Genomic DNA, 18,543 nt, shown 5'->3' on the forward strand with positions numbered 1-18,543 from the left:
AAAAAGAATTTTTAAAAATGAAGATAGCTTAAGGGACCTCTGGGACAACATGAAGTTCAACAACATCCACATTGTAGAGGTACTAGAAGGAGAAGAGAAAGAGCAAGGGATCAAGAACATATATGAAGAAATAATGACTGAAAATTTCCCCAACTTAGTGAAGAAAAAAGACACACAAATCCAAGAAGCACTGATTGTCCCAAACATGATTAACCTAAGGAGGCCCATACCAAGATACACCATAATTAAAATAGTGAAGGCTAAAGACAAGGAGACAATCTTAAAAACAGCAATAGAGAAACAGTTAGTTACCTGCAAGGAGCTCCCATAAGACTATCTGCTTTACTTCTCAACAGAAATATTTCAGGCCAGAAGGGATTGGCATGAAATATTCAAAGTGATGATAAATAAGGACCTACAGCCAAGACTACTCTAAACAGCAAAGCTATCATTTAAAATTGAAGGAAAAATAAAGAGCTTCATAGAAAATAAAAAGATAAAGAAGTTCATTACTACCAAACTGGTATTGCAAAAAATGTTAAAGGATCTTCTTTCAGAAGAAGAAAACACAAAAAAACAAAAACAAAACAGAGGAATTTAGTTATAAAGAATAAAATACCAATAAATTCATAATTATCAATAATCACTTTAAATGTAGATGATAATTAACTGGTCCAATCAAATGACATAGGATATCTGATTGGATAAGAAAACAAGACCCATACATATGCTGTCTACAAGAGATCCACCTCAGAACAAAAGATACACATAGGCTAAAAGTAAAGGGATGAAAAAAATATTTTATGCTAATGAAAATGAAACAAAAGCTGGGGTAGCAATACTTGTATCTGACAAAATAGACTTTAAAACGAAGGCTACAATAAGAGACAAAGACTTAAAAACCTAATTAAATAATGATAAAGGAAGCAATCCAACAAGAGTACATAACCGTTGTAAACATTTATGCACTCAACATAGGAGCACCTAAATATATATAGCAAATCTTGATAGACATAAAGGGAGAGACCAATAGTAATACAGTCATAGTATAACTGAGGAAAAAATGGACTTTGTTGCCACAAAAGCCAAACTGGTGATGCAGATTCTGGTGCAAAAGGAAAGAGGTTTTACTTAGGTGCTTTACAACTTGGGAGAATTGTGGACTCCCATTGCAAACACCCCATCATCTTTTTGTGGTTGAAAAAGTCCAGCTCTCCTGAGCAAGACCAAGACAAAAGCCAGTGTCTAGTGTTCATGCTCCATTTTAAAGTACAGTCCTTTGGAGTCCAAGGTGGCTACTAAGCATCTTTGTCCCCATTCAGGTAGCTTAGCTTATTCCTGGGTGCTATCTATTTCAGGCTCCCTCCTGGAAGAGCCTGTATGTAGAGCTCACATGCTCAGGGTCTATGTGACTGCTGGGGCCACAGAGCCATGTGCTCCTGGTGAGAGAGCACATGAATGCACTGGTGAGTACATCACCAGATCAGTGACAGAGAGAGAGCTCTTGGAGGCCATGGACCATATGGCTGCTAAGGTCATGTGGCCCATGGAGAGAGCAGATGAGTGGACTCTGCTAGTGCAGGTCATGAGCAAGAGAGAGAGATAGACAGATAGACAGAGACAGATATTCTTTGTTCCTCTTGGATTATATTAGCTTGGGTGTGGGATGGACTAGCTGCCTTCTCAAAATGACCAATCAACTTCCTAAACTGTGCTTGTTTCTGGGGGGTCTACTTTCCAACCAATCCCTTCTTTCCCCAGGCTAGACTGATAGGTCTCTTTTGTCCAGCACCTCCAATGCACTTATTTGACTTCTTTGCCTCATGTGCCAACTTTCTACTTTCCCTATCCCCGATCTGGTAATGGGGTGGGGGAGAACTTTTTTTGGTATCCAATTATCTTCCTAACTATTCATGCACACAGTGTAAGAGCCTCTCCCTGCCACCATTTTGGCCAACGTGGGGGACTTTCCAGTGCTTCAATAGACTGTTTAATGATAACAATAGTAGGGGATTTTAACACCCTATTGACATCAATGGGTAAATCTTCTTGACCAAAAAAATCAACAAAAAGTGGCCTTATGTGACATACTAGATCAAATGGATTTAATTGATATCTTCAGAGCGTTTCATCTCAAAGCAGCAAAATACATGTTTTTTACAAGTGCATATGACATTTTCTATGATAGACTACATGTTAGAACACAAAACAAACCTCAATAAATTTTAAAAGATTGAAATAATATCAAGCATCTTCTCCAGCCATAAAAGTATAAAACTAAAATTCAATCACAGGAAAAAGAAACCCCACAAAATGACATGAAAGCTAAATAACATGCTACTAAACAATGAAATCAAGAAAGAAATCTAAAGATACCTTTTAAAAAATGAAAATGAGAACACAACAACCCAAAACTGTGAATCACAACAAAAGCAAAAGCAATCCCAAATTGGAAATTCATTGCATTACAGGCTTACATAAAAAAATCAACAAAAATACTCAAATAAATACCTAATTTTACATTTAGAAGAATTACAGAACAACAACAAATAAAGCATAAAGTGAGTAGAAGGAAAGAAATGATAAAGACTAGATGAGAAATAAACAAAATAGAGTCTAAAAAATAAGTATAAAAGATCAATGAAACCAATGCTGGCTCTTTGAAAAGATAAACAAGATTGACAAAGCTTTAAACAAATTCTTCAAGAAAAAACCAGAATACACAAATAAATATATCAGGAATGAAAGAAGAGAGTAACAAATAACATCAAAGAAATACAAATGATTGTAAAGAAGTATTACTAACAACTATATACCAACAAATTGGACAATCTGGATGAAATGGGTTAATTCCTTGAAACATACAAAAAACTCCCCCAAAACAAGTCTTTGACTGGATGGCTTCACAGATGAATTTTACCAAATATTCAAAGAACTGGTACCTATTCTTCTCAAACTACTTCAAAAAAATTCAAGAGGAAGGAAGACTCCCAAGCTCATGTTACAAGGTCAGCATTATCCTAATTCTAAAACCAGATGTAGGCACTACAAAAAAAGAAAATTATAAACCAATATCCCTGATGAACATAGATGCTAAAATCCTTAACAAAATATTAGCAAACCAACCATGGCAATTCATTAAAAAATCATACACCAAGATCAAATGAGATTTATTCCTGGGATGCAAGATTAGTATAATATATGAAAATCTGTAAATGTGATTTACCACAGACACAAAATTAAGGATAAAAATCATATGATCACATCAACAGATGTAGAAAAAGCTTTCAGGAAAATCCATCACCTATTTATGATGAAACTCTCTCTAAAGTTGGAATAGAGAGAACATAACATAAGAAAGGGCATATATGACAAACCCACAGCCAACATCACTCTCAATGGGCAAAAGCTACAAGCATTCCCCTTAAGATTGGAAACAAGACAGGGATGTCCACTTTCACCTCTCTTATTCAACATAGTACTGGAAGTCCTAGCCATAGCAATCAGACAGAAAGAAATAAAAGACATCTAAATTGGAAAGGAATAAGATAAACAGCCATTATTTGTAGGTGACATGTGCTGTATATGAGAACCCTAAAGATTCCACCAAAAAATCTACTAGAACTGATAAATGAATTTAAAAAGTAGCAGGATACAAAATAAATATCCAGAAACTGGTTGCATTTTTATACATCAATAGTGAACTACCAGAAGGGCAAACTAAGAACACAGTCCCATCTGCATGCATAATAAGTATACCTAGGAATAAATTTAACCAAGGGTACAAAAGATCTGTACTGAGGAAATTATAAGATATTAAAGAAAAATCCTTGGCTATGTGGTTCAGTTGGTTGGAGCATTTTTTGTGCACCAGAATCTTTCTTGTTTGATTTCCAGTCAGGGCATGTACCTGGGTTGTGGGTTGGGTTCCTGGCTGGGACACATGTAGGAGACAACTGATTGATATTTCTCTCTCACATTGATGTCTCTCTCTCTCTCTCTCCCCCCCCACCCTCTCTCTTTAAAAAAATAAAATATATTTTCTATAATATATAATGTATAATATATATGTCCTTGAGAGAGACAAAAAAAAACATTGATGAATGAAATGGAAGGAAATACAAATAAGTGGAAACATATACCATGTACATGAAGGAAGAATTAACATGATTAAAATGTCCATAATACTCAAAGTAATCTATTTCTAATGACATATTTCACAAAACTAGAACAAATATTCCAAAAATTTATATGGAACCACAGAAGACCCCAAATAGCCACAGCATTCTTGAGAAAGAATAACAAAGTTGGAAGAATTATACTATCTGATATCCAACTATACTACAAGACCATAGTAATCAAAACAGCATGGTATTGGCATAAAAATAGACACATAGATTGGTGGACAGAATAGAGAGCCCAGAAATAAACCTGGGCCTATTTGGTAATTTAATATTTAACCAAGAAAGCATACAATAAAAACATACAATGGGGTAAAGACAGCTTATTCAATAGATGGTGTTGGACAAATGCATGCAAAAAAAAAAAAAGGTGAAACTAGATCACCTTACACCATACAAAAGATTAAACTTAAAATGGATTAAAAGACTTAAATATTAGACTTGAAAACATAAAAATCCTAGAAGGAAACATAGGCAATAAAATCTTAGACATTTCTTGTAGTAATATATACATATTACATATAATAATATGTATGTATATATTATATAATACATGTATTATTAATATATAACATATTATTATGTATATATGTATTATATAATACACATATTTATATATTATATATTACATATTATATATAATATTTATATACTATATTACAGCATATATATTATAATATAGGTATTATATATTATTATATAGTATATATTATAAAATACATTTTCTATACTATATACTATATAATAAATATATATCTTTTCAGGCAAGAGAAATAAAATAAAAAATAAACAAATGGGACTGTGTCAATCTAAAGATTTTTATACAGCAAAGAAAACCATCAACAAAATGAAAAGAAACCCACGGAATGAGAGAAAATATTCAACAACACATCTGAAAGGACTTATTATCCAAAATTTATGAAGAACTTATGAAACTCAACACCAAAAGACAATTACAATAAAAAATGGGCAAAAGACCTTGAATAGACACTTCTCCAAAGAGGACATACAGATAGCTAATAGACATAGGACAAGATGCTCAATGTAAGCATCAGAGATATGTAAATTAAAACCACAATGAAATACTATGTCACACCTGTCAGAATGGCTATCATCAATAAATCAACAAATATCAAGTGTTGTTAAGGACGTGGCAAAAGGGGAACTCTTGTGTGCTATTGAGGAGAATGTAGGTTGGTACAGCCACTCACTATGGAAAACACTATGGAGTTACCTAAAAAAATTAAAAATAGAAATACCTTATGACCCAGCAATTCCACTTCTGGGACTCTATTTAAAGCAACTGAGAAAACAAACTTAAAAGCATATGTGCAACCTTGTGTTCATAGCAGCATTATTTATAGTAACTAAGATTTGGAAGGAGCCCAAGGGCCTATCATTAGATAAGTGGATAAAAAAGCTGTGGTACAGTTATACAATGAAATACTACTTGGTCATAAAAGAGAAGGAAATCTTACCCTTTATGACAACATGGATGGTCCTGGAGAGAATGCTAAGTGAAACAGGCCAAAGACAGAGAAGTACCATATCATTTCACTTATATGTGGATTCTAATGAACAAAACAAACAGACAAACAAACAAACTAGACAGAGACTCATGGATACAGAGTGACAAGTGTCAGAGGGAAAGGGTTGGGACACTGCATGAAAAAGTTGAAGGGATTAAGCAAGCAAATAAACAAACAAACAGAAAACCTCAGATGCAAACAACAGTATAATGATTAGCAGAGGAAAAGGAAAGTGTGGGGAAATAGAAAAGGGTAAAAGGGGGATAAATGGTTACAGAAAGAGACTTGACTTTGGGAGGTAAACACACAATACAATGTATAGATGATGTATTATAGAGCTGCACACTTAAAACTTACATAATTTTATTAACCAATGTCACCCCAATAAATTCAATAAAAATAAATACCATATTTATAATGTTTCAAACTGTACAGATAAAAGGTTGTTCTGTTCTTTATTTCTTAATGTCTCAATAAATTTAAATCCATATATATGTTTAAAAAAAGATTACATTTTACCAAATTTCTGGAAGACAGAACAGAGACATGTGAAAAGGGAGACAGAACACAGAAAGGAGCTGATGGTCAGGTATATGGGAAATGGAATGGAACAGCGCAGGCTCAAGTTGGCACATGTGGAGTGTGGGAAACTGGAGTGATGGTTGGAATATTGGTTGACACAGTGTGATAGGTAGGTGTACCCTTCCCCACCGTCATATGGTAGAAGGTCTGGGGAGCATGGAGGGGCTAGAACTGCTGGTAGTCTTCTATAGTGTCCCAGTAAAATATCCTTTCTCATATATTGGATAGTGCGAAAGAATTTGGCACACAGTGCTCTCAGGAACTCAAAACAGTCCGGAGAAAATGCAGGCTTCTAGAGAACCTCTGTCCTTACTCTGGCACCCAGTTTCCTTCCTATCTAGTCAACATTTGAAAACCTCGCAGCCCGTACTCCCTGCCTATGAACATAATTCATGGTCATTTTTCCTGTTCAGAGGAAGGGTCTACCTTGAAACAGTGCAGAAGAAACTCTACCAGCTACCTAGAATAATAAACCCAGACCTTGACTCTTAAATATCCAAGATACCAGGCAATAGATAAAAGTCATATTAAAAAACAAATGAAGATAAACAAATATATAGTGAATATACTGTATTAAATATATTAAAAAATAAAAATATATATTTATCCTGGAGACAATAGAGTTAAATTAGGAAACAGAAGAGAACTTTGAAAAACTTCTATTCTATTAGTATAGGCATTAAGATTTGAAAAGATATTACATCCATAAAACAAGAGCAAGATTCCATGAAAAAAGAATAAGCGAAATGAGAAATGATGCTTATAAATTACAAATGATTTCTGAAAAGTAAAATCCCAAGAACATCAAGCAAAAGCATACAAAGCCACAAAATTATGAAAGACAATATATGATAAATCTGGAAGGTACAAAATCAGAGTAATAAGAACCCCAGAAATAAAAAGCAGAGAAAATACAGAGAAAGAGATTATAACAATTAAAAAAATTTTCCAGAGCTGAACATAAGATCAGGAGAATTCATCAAGTGCTGTAAAGGATGACTAAAAACACCCACACACATACACATTCTTATGAAATTTCAGAACATTTAGGGTACTGATAAGATATTAAGTAGTTTTGAGAAAGAAAAAAAGTTTCCCTAAAAGGACAGATAATCAGACTGGTATCAGACTGACATCAGCCACATGTATTGTTTGAATATAACAGAGTAATACTTTTAAAATTCTGATGAAAAGTTATTTTGACACAAAAACTCCATAACCAATCTATTAATCAAGTATCAGGTAGAATAAAGATATTGTCAGACTTCAAGGACTCAGAAAATTTGCCTACAATGTATCATTTATGGAGACATTTTTCAGTGATAGCAAACTAAGGAGAGCACCGAGGGAGAAAGCCAGGTGTCTGTGCCAGGTAGGAAAGCCAGGAGGAGAGCTGGGTGGCAGGCCTCCAACCTCCAGTCTGTGTAAGTGCCTCTTAGCAAAAGCATTATCTTGTTACATGGTTGAGAGTTGAGAGGAATTTCAGGATATGGTGAAGTATATGCAGCTAACCCTTGACAACACAGGTTTGAACTCTGTGGGTCCACTTTTATGTGGATTTTTTCCAGTGAATACAGTCAGCCTTTTGTATCCTTGGGCTTTGCAGACATTGATTCAACTATTAAAAGCAGTGTTTTTTTAATTTCCAACCATGGTTTTCAAACTGGATTGAAAATAGTTTTCAATCTGCATTTGGTTCAGTCTGCTGATGCAAAGGGCTGACTGTGGAATCGAAAGTTATACTTGGATTTTTGACTGGGGTAAGGGCCTCTAACCCCCAAGTTTTTTTCCCTTCTGTATTTCCTCTGTTTACAAGGGTAAAACAAAGTAATTAAACATCTCTTCTTCTCTGTCCTTCAAACCAAATCAAACATAAAAACACAAGAAAACCTTGGTCCAAATATAAAACAAATAGAAATATGATGAGATTTAGAACAATCAGGGCCACCTGATAAAAGAATCCACTCAGCTGTGATTCAGGAATGCCGTCCTTGAAGCTGCCCAACACAGTAACATGGGACTTGTCGAGAAGTAAAGGTAAACCAGAATATTTCTTGGCTTTGCAGAAAATAACATTGATAGTCATAACGACATAAATGCTTTCTATGGTTTTTTTTCCTTTTCATTTCACCATACATTTATTTTTAAAATATATTTTATTGATTATGCTATTACAGTTGTCCCAATTTTTCCTGTTTTGCTCCCCTGCACCATGTACCCTCCATTCCCTCCGGCAATCCTCCCCGCTTAGTTCCTGTCCATGGATCATGCATACAAGTCATTGGGCTTCTTCATTTCACCTGCTGTTCTTAACATCCCCCTGTCTCTTCTGTACCTACCAGTTTGTACTTCTTCATCCCTATATCTTTTCCCCCATTCTCCCCCTTCCCCTCCCAACTGATAACCCTTCAAATGATCTCCATATTTATGATTCTGTTTCTGTTTTGGTTGTTTGTTTAGTTTGTTTTTTAGGTTCAATTTGTTGATAGTTGTGAATTTATTGTCATTTTAATGTTCACAGTTTTGATCTTTTTCTTAAATAAGTTCCTTTAACACTTTATATAATAATGGCATGGTGATGATGAACTCCTTTAGCTTTACCTTGTCTGGGAAGCACTTTATCTGCTCTTCCATTCTAAATGATAGCTTTACTGTTTAGTTATCTAGGTTATAGGTCCTTACTTTTTGTTACTTGGAATACTTCTTGCCAGTCCCTTCTAGCCTGAAAAGTTTCTTTTGATAAATCAGCTGACAGGCATATGGGAACTCCTCTATAGGTAACTAACTGCTTTTCTCTTGCTGTTTTTAAGATTCTTTATCTTTAACCTTTGGAATTTTCATTGTGATGTGTCTTGGTGTGGCCCTCTTTACATCCATCTTGTTTTTTTGACTCTCTCTGCTTCCTGGACTTGCATGTCTATTTCTTTCACCAAATTAGGGAAGTTTTCTTTCATTTTTTTTTCAAAAATATTTCCAATTTTTTGCTCTTTCTCTTCTCCTTCTAGCACCTCTATGATTCAAATATTGGTACATTTTAAGTTGTCCCAGAGGCTCCTTACCCTATCTTAATTTTTTAGATTATCTTTTCTTCTTGTTCTTGATCGAATGTTTTCTTCTTCCTTATGTTCCGAGTCATTAATTTGATTATTGGCTTCATTCCCTCCACTGCTGTTTCCCTATAAATTTTTCTTTATTTTACCTACTGTAACGTTCTGCCTGGGTGTTTTTTATTCTGTTGAAGTACCCAATGATTTCCTTGAGCATCTTAATAACCAGTGTTTTGAACTCTGTATCTGGTAGATTGCTTATGTTCATTTTGTTTAGTTCTTTTTCTGAAAATTTGTTCTGTTCTTTTATTTGGGCTGTATTTCTTTGCTTCCTCATTTTGGCAGCCTCCCTGTGTTTGTTTCTATGTATTAGGTAGAGCTGCTTTGACTCGCAGTCTTAATAGTGTGGCCCAGTGTAGAAAAAGTGCACCCATATGATGGATGGGGTAGAGAGCCTAGGGTAATCGCCATGGTGGGGCAGTCCGTGTGAACCAGGCTGATGAATCTCAGATACAGTGTTACCGCTTTGTGGCTCTGTGTGGGGTAGGGCTGCCTGGTCTCTGGAGTTTTGTCCAGGAGAAAGCTGTCCCCTGCCACTCATCCTGATGCCAGACACTTCGGTTTCTCCCCATATGCTACTGGTGCCCTTCCAGCTGTGGTCTTGGTCCTGGAACTCAGAGGGAATGGGTCTGCATAAGTCGTAAGAACATTGTGGGCCTTTTAAGAAGAGAGGCCTAAGAATTCTGCAATTTCTTTTGCTGTCCCAAACTCCATTGGTCTTTACAGCCAGAAGTTATGGGGACTTATATTCCTGGCACTGGAACCACAGACTGTGTGGTCTGGTTGGGGCTGGGAGCCCTTGCTCCTGAGGTATCTCTCCCAATTTTTATCCACCACTAGTTCCATGTCTCCTTGTCTCTCTGCCCCTCCTACTGGTCCAGATGAATGCGACTTTTTTAATTCCATGATTGTCAATGTTCCATACAGTTCAATTTTCTGATTATTCTGGTAATAGTTGTTTTGTGATTTAGTTGTAATTTTTGCTGTGGTTGTGCGAGGAGGTGAGTTGTGTTTACCTATGCCTCCATCTTGACCAGTCTCTTGATTTTTAATTTTTAGGATCATTTTATACACAAAACATTAAAGACTATTATGGTTGTGGTACAGAATATAAATTATAAAATTAAAGGTTGATATGAAAGCATTTAGAAGGAAGCAGGAAGAAGTAAAAGTGAAGTAAAGGGCAGGGGTCCCATTATCCTCATCACCTGATATGATGGGAAGTCACTGGATCATGTCAAAGTTGACAGAATAAGGAATAGAGATTTAAAAATATTAAAATTTTAAATGTGATAAGTAAAGTAATTAATGAGGATACCAACAGCAACAACTATAGGGTAGATGAGGAAGGATTAATTAAGTGAGCTAAATGCTCATCTTTCAATGCTTTTATGTTTTGAGTTTATGTTTGATAAGTTAAAAAAGGTGTAAACAATAGAGTTATGAAATGAAATCGGAATGGTTAGAAGTGCTGACATCTAAGGTATGGGTGGTGTCAGCTATTTATTCTAGTGAAAAAATGTTCAGTTTAGTTAACTGAACACCCAAAAAGAAACTATTTAAAGGTCTATAGGTCTGCACATTTTCTTATGAGAAATATAGGTACATTCACAAAACTGAAATCTAGGCAGATTTATTTTTTTTGTTTGCTAATGTAATTATTTTTTGTATTTACACATTTTCTCCCAGTTCTTGTCCAAATGAAGATATATTTTATATAGTTACACAACCAATATACATCTTATTAATCTTTCTTTGAGCATTCTATCATAATCATAGTTATAATATTTATATAGTAATAGTTATTTGAATGATGGAATCTGCCCTTTTAAGAGGCAAGGATTAAAGAAACATATAGTAAGCAAGAAGTTCTAGTAGGTGAAGTCCAGAGGGAAACTTTAAGAATCAGAAAAATAACTTAGAGCATATAAAGAAGATAAATATCAAAGGAAAGATATTTTCAAGTAGTTTGCTGCTTTAGGGAATATTGAATTCTATGGTAGTTTATTAAGTTTGTGGTAACTCCAAGTTTAAAAACTTGAGAAAATTTTTCTTTTTCTGATTATAAAAGTAATAGATGTTCTTGTAGAAAATTACAGAAAAATATAAAGAAAATCCAACCTAATTAGTCGGTGTCCTTTACTGCCCTTAATATTTTTGCTTCCTTTCTTGAGGTACCAAATAAACTCCCACCTCCACCCCCACCACTATGTGAAAATGACTAGCATGATGGCAAAAGTCAGCAGTTAAGAGGGAAAGTAGCTTTGCTTACTCGTAGTGTTCCTGAGCCACTGTCCAAATATACTGTATGTAGAATACAATTTCTCCAGCCCCACCATCACCACTCTGGCTGTGGTAGGAAGCTGTCGCCGTAGTAACTACTGGCTGCTGTAGACTCAGGTGCTACTTTCCCAACAATGATACAGTGAGTCAACAAGGGAGTATGAATTAAGCACTCCTCAAAATTTAAAGTGTATAGGAATCATCACAAGAACTCAAAAAATGATGATTTCCGTAGATTCCATTGGTTAGAAATCTGAAGTCTTAAACAAGAACTTCGAGAAATGGGTACTCGAATGTGGTCCATGGACCAAGGAATTTAAATTACCTGAGAGCTTATTAAAAATGAAGAGCTTTGGATCCATCCCAGACCTACTGAATCAAGACATAAATTTTGATATCTCCTTGCTATTTTAGAAGCACCAAGCTAAGTTATCTTATAATTGTTTGAGGGACTTTTTTTTTTAAACACCTCCTAGCTTATAAAGCAATCTACGCAGAGCCAGGGGCAGTAGCTTCCCACCACTCTCTCTCCTCCCTCTCTTCTTCTTTGGGGCTTTAATCTTTTCACTGACATTTAGGAGGGTGCTTACCATAGCTTTTTTTGGGATTTAACTAGAGTCAGAATCAAAGGAAAGAGGTCCTGGGACTCCTGAAGACTTGCAGGATGACGGGTAAACTGGCGTGAATGAGGATAGACATTCACAGTGACGGCGGCTGGCAGGGATCCGATGGGTCCTTTCCAACTAGGTCCTCCCTAATTCACTGCTGAGAAATGTGTTAGATGTTGGCCAGAGTCAGATACGTGAATGTGAAGCAGGATCTGTAATATTTTGTGGTGCTTTCATGCATTGTGTACAGCAAGTAAGCCAGTTAGGTAAATTTACACTTGTTCTTAGGTCTCAGTCCTAGAGAAAACAAGCTGTAAATAAACATAATTTAAATTCACACCTGAGGGGGCTTTGGTAGATGATGCGCACTGAAATGTCAGAGGCTTGCCCTCTGGGACACTGATTATTATGGGAAAGTTTCATACAAGCCAGAAAATGTTTAAGTGGGACTAACAATTTGAAACTATAAACTAGGAACTCTTTGATCTAATGTCATTTGGGGGGTGAAAATTTCAATTTTTGTTTTCTTTACATACTTAACTTCCTTTGAAATTTGATTGAAAACAGTCTGGAGTGTGTGTGTCAAAGTTGTGTTCCACTCATTGCTGGCTTGTCTCTTGCCTCTGGGAAAGAGTATATGGGGTTCATGCTGCCCAATAATGTGAGATTTCTTTTTATTCTTAAGATATTCTCCCTTGGAATGGACGCAGATGTTTCCCTCAGAATAGACTGTAGACGTTATTGTAACCTGGGATGATTCAGTTACTTAGCACACAGTTCACTCGCTGGCTGCTCTGGATATGGGTATGTTGTGCTTATTTTGGGTTTGAGCCAAGTCTGAGCCATGTCTGTCTGCACAAGCTGGCCGGCTGTGCTCTGACTCCAGTTAGCACTGGCTATTACTCTGCTAGTCATCTTTTTATCTTCCTGGGCAATCTCAGGCTTAATTTGCTTCCTGCCTTTAATACTTCCATCTGGCTACTTTCTTTAAAAAAAAAACAAACAAAAAAACCCCACATCTGCCTGAAACTTATATAGCCATCCTTATGACCACTTGGTTATTTAGAGTAATGCTTCTCTCCTTGTGTGGAACTGGGGTCCATGATAACTCCTTATATAGAACAGAGAAGAAATTAACTGCAAGTGTATGTAACTCTTTACATGCTACAAAGATGTTCAGGCTATTTTCTTCTTTGATTTCTCTGGCCAGTACTTGTTCAGAGAAGTTACCTTCGGGAAGAGAAAGTTTGTCTCCTCCAAAATATCCATTGTCTCTGAATATCATGGTGTAGGCACTCTGATTGAACTGCTATATACAGATTGAAGTAACACCTATTATATAAATTAACTGTTGGATTACTTTTCTGGAGGAAGCTTATCTTTCTGCAGTCCATGCTTTTAAGTATCACCTCTTGACTTCTCATCTGTCATGACACATTTACCAAGGGATTAATTTAAGAGATTATAATTAAGAGGTTACAAGGTTTTCCTTTTGCTTACTTGGTTTTAATATTAGTGGCTAACTTTATTGATCTCAGTACTTCTTTTATTATTTTTCCATTAAAAATTTTTAATTATATTTTTCCCGTTACCATTTAGTCCCTTTAACTCACCCCCTAACCCTGCAATCACCACGCTGCTGTCCATGTCTGGGAGTCCTGACCTCATCACTTTTTTAAAAACATATGCTGAGTGAAAGGGACATGTGGAAATTTTTGATGTGATAAACACATACTGTGTATTGATTGTGTTGATGGTTGTACTAACATATACATTTGTCAACACATGTTGAATTGTACCTTAAAAATTAGTGAGCTTGGTTGTATATAAATAATACTTCAATAAAACTGATTAAAAGAAACAGTGCCAAGTAAAAAAAAATTATGTAAATCTGAGATTTTTCTATAACACATTAGCATTATTTTCCTTCAAACATCCCCAAATTATCTTCTTTCTTTTGTTTCTTAGGTATTGTCTTAGTCAGTTTGGGCTGCTATAATAGAGTACCATAGGTGGCTATAAAAAAGAGAAATTAGTATGAGAAGTTACGGTGCTGCTGTAACAATTACTAAAACTTGGAAGCAATTTTGGAACTGGGTAATGTATGGAGGCTAGAAAAGTTTTGAAGTGTGTGCTAGAAAGAAGTGAATTAAGGTAAAAGGGCTTACAAAGGCAGTTCTGGTGAAGGTAAAGAAAGAAAAGATGAGAGCTGTAGAGAAAGTCTCTATCTTAAAGAACACCTAAGAATCCTAGACAGACTATTGGTAGAAATATACACAGTAAAGGCCAGTTTGATGAGGTCTCAGATGGAAATGAAGATGTTATTAGACAGTGAAGGAAAAGCCATTTTTGTTGTAAAGTAGCAAAGAACTTCGCTGCATTGTATTCATGTTCTAGTGTGTTCGGGAAGGTAGAACTTGCATGTGATGAAACTGGATATTTAGCTGAGGAAGTTTTTAAGCAAAGTGTTGGAGGTGTGACTTGAGTTCTCCTGACTGTTCATAGTGACATTTGAGAAGAAATAAGTGACTTAAAGATGTGTTAAGCAAAAAGGAAGCAGAACAAAGACTTGGAAAATTCTCAGTTCATCCATATTGCAAAAAGTGAAAACATGAAGGGTGTGGCCAAGTGGCAGAGTGATAAGGAGATTAGTATGGATTAGCCTTGTCAACAGAAGCCTGGTCATTGCTTTAACAAGTAATGGAAGAATGGCCCAGAAGGTGATTCAGAGGTGATCAGAGCTTCCAGACATGCCCAGTGTGCCAGGACAAGGCCCTGGGGGGTGGGCAGAACTGTTTCAGAGGAGGGGCTGCTGGTGGCTGCAGGACGCAGGTGGGTGACGCCCTACACTGTCTCACATCTCAGCCTACCCCCCGCTCTCTGGCACAGCGCTCCTTGGTGGCTCCAGGGCAGCTTGGACCAAGAGGGCCATTCCTCTGAGGGCACAGGTGATAAATTTTGACAGCAAGTGTGTGGTTCTGTCTCCCCCTACACACAGAGCACGTGGCCTCAGGGGGATGGCTGCCTCTAATTAGGTTTCAAAGAACCAAGATGTCTGTAGGCACATGCATAGGAGGACTATGTGGAGGGCAGGGGTGTGAAGCACAGAGCTGCTGGGGAGCCACCCATTGAGTAGTAGGGATGATGTTGCTACCCCAGTGGGCCTGCAAAGCAAAGCATTGAGCCAAAGGGGATTATCCTTGAAGCTCAAGAATAATGCCATTTGTCCCATTAGTTTTGGACCTATCCAGGACCTTCTTCTTTCCCTTTTGGAATAGGAATGTTCATCCTATGCCTGTCCCACCACTGTATTTTGGAAGTACAAAACATGTTTGGTTTCACAGGTTTGCAGCTGGAGGGGAATTTGTCTCAAGATAAATCATATCTTGAGTCTCCCCCATGTGTCTGATTTGGATGATATTTAGATGAGACTTTGGACTTAGACTTTAAAATTGATGCTGAAACAAATTAAGACTTTTGGGGTTGTTGGGATGAAATGAATATGTTTTGCATGTGAGACGGGCATAAATTTTGGGGGCCAGGGCAGGATGCTATTGCCTAAGCATGTTCCCCTAAAATTCACATGTTGAAGCCTGATCCCCAGCGCTCCAATGTGATGGCATTTGGAGGTGGCGCCTTTGGGAGGTGAGTAGGTCAAGAGCCTCATGAATAGGATTAGTGCCTTATAAAGAGATTCCAGAGAGTTTGTTTACCCCTTCTACCATGGGAGCACTCAGTGAGAAGACAGTCTTCTATGAACCAGGAAACAGGCTTTCTCCAGACACTGAATCTGCTGGTGTCTTGATTTTGAGCTTCCCAGAACTCTGAGAAATAAATGTTGTTTAAGCTACCTGGTCTATGGTATTTTTGTTAGAGAAGACAAAGACAGCTATCATATCTTTGATTTCACCACACACTTCTTATCCCAGGGAATGGTTTTCAGGGTCTCAACAGCTTCACTAAATCATTGCTTATTTGTCTTAGAGAGGTTAGGTAAAAAACAAGTATGAGGTGGATCCTTGTTAACCACCACTCTATCTGCTTACGAGGAAGGGTCAGAGGAGAAGCCCATTTGCCAATGATCAGATATTTGCTAGTGTTCATTCATTCAATTGTTATTAAATGCCCACTGTGTACCAGTCTAAAGACCAATATGGGTGCTTAATTATAGTTCTCAGACCCTAATTCTTTAATCCACAGCCTAGACTTGTTTTCCCAAATTAAACTAGTCTCTTGGATTCGCATTGCTCGGTTGTCTTTCTGGAGTTAAAAAGCTAAATAAAGAAAATCCTAATCTTTGTGTTATTTCATTTTTATCTCTTTGCATACCAGAAAAAATGCCTTGTACGTAGTATATTTTATATTTATATTCTATCCTGACATAGGCATGTTTCTATTGTAGCATTAACCACACTTTATTAAAATTATCTCCTTGTGTGAAATTATAAACTCCAAATGGCCTGTTTTTTATTTATTATATTCTCTGCATTCAACCCTGAAATCTTAAGACATTTAAAAACCTTATTGACAAAGCACATTTATTACTATGAGGAATGCTAAAAGACACAACTAACGAAAATATTTAACTTTCTGTTCTACATAGTTACTTGAAATTGCTACCTCAGATGTCATACTTAATTATCTAATGATATTGTGACCTATTTTGGATATGTTATCTGAGTGGAATAATATACCATTAAATTAACGCAGCCAAGTTTAGTTTGGTCAGTCACAGAATGTTTTTGGTGGTGATCCATTTTAAGAAAAACGTTTAATTCTGAAACCATAAAAAATATATATATGCACGTATATATATTTCAGAGTAAATGTGGGTCTACATTTGCATATGTATACATATCTACATATATACATATATATCTATATATACACATATATATATTTAGAAAGTATTCTTACACCTACATTTAACCTTCCTACTGCGATGCATTCTGATTTCATTCTCCATTGTATTCTATTCCATTTCTATTTTTTAAAATATTGGTTGTTAGGATGCATTTTACTGATTTCATGACTCACTAATGCAGGTTTGGTATATTGATTCACCTGTTGACATTATCACATCAGTCTGTGTTGGCTGTTGAAAAGCATAAAGAGAATTATGAAATCTAGATCTGGACATTGAGTGTTGCCAGGGGAGGGTTGATAAGCAAAGACAAGGCCCTGGGTCCCTGAATTGGATAAAGGGAGGACATTCAAAGAAAGGGAGCTATGAGAAGAGAGTCACCAAAGACATTTTGTCCTTTTTCTTGTGTTATTAGTCCAATGTACACCTATCTTTCCAGCTGGACTGTGAATACTTCCAGAGCCTACCAAGGGTTCTAGGCTCAGTGAATAATTGCTAGGGTGACATAAAGAGCTAACTTTTATTAAGCACATAACACAACAGCGTGTAGTTGATGCTGTTTGTGGCCTTCTCAAATCCCTTTACTTGCTATGAGTGTTGATTGTTAATGCTCACAGCTACCTTCTTCTCCATGGAATTACCAGAGCTACCCCTTCTGTCCCTCTCTTTTCCTAAACCTCTGAAAAGTGGCCAATGGCAGACTGACCATGGAATACAAAAGCCCAACCCCTGCCTCAAGAAGGGGCCAACTCTGCAGTATAGATCCTGCTCCAGAGCTTCCCATGTGGTCCGGCTGAAGCTAATCTTCAGCTGAGACCACAAACTTGCTCAGCTTTCTTTCCCTGCCCTTCTCGTGCTCTCTCAAAATATCACATTTACAAGAATCCCCACTTCAGACTCTGCCTCTAAGGAACCCAACGTAAGACAACCTGGGACTGAGCAATTTCCAGTGTTATATGTTTCGTCCTCAATACTAGTCTTGAAAATAGCCATGCGTAGATGAAGAAATAGGACCAAGCAGTGAAGTCACACAGTGGTGCACTGATTCACCCTCAGGCAGTCCCATCTGAGCTGATGCTCTGCCCTGCAGTACACCCTGTACTCAGGGCCCAGGTCTGTGCCTGGCTGAAAGGACAAGTGGGCACAACCCAGATGGGTGGGCTCTTAGGGAGATTTAACTGGGTCCCCAGTGCTGTACACTGATTCTCATTTACTAGTAATGATGAAGATATGTATGTAGGTATTAAAAATATTTTAAAGTACAACATAGAAATATTTATTAGTTCATTCTAAATTTGCAGGGAGATATAGGAAATCTCAACTCTCCTATCAGTTCAGCAACAGAGAATTCATTTTAAAGGAAAACTAATATGATGACATGATATTTGT

Source organism: Pteronotus mesoamericanus, unplaced genomic scaffold, assembly GCF_021234165.1.
Source record: "Pteronotus mesoamericanus isolate MK-2021 breed Mesoamerican mustached bat unplaced genomic scaffold, CSHL_Meso_final contig_50, whole genome shotgun sequence".
Classification (NCBI taxonomy): Eukaryota; Metazoa; Chordata; class Mammalia; order Chiroptera; family Mormoopidae; genus Pteronotus; species Pteronotus mesoamericanus.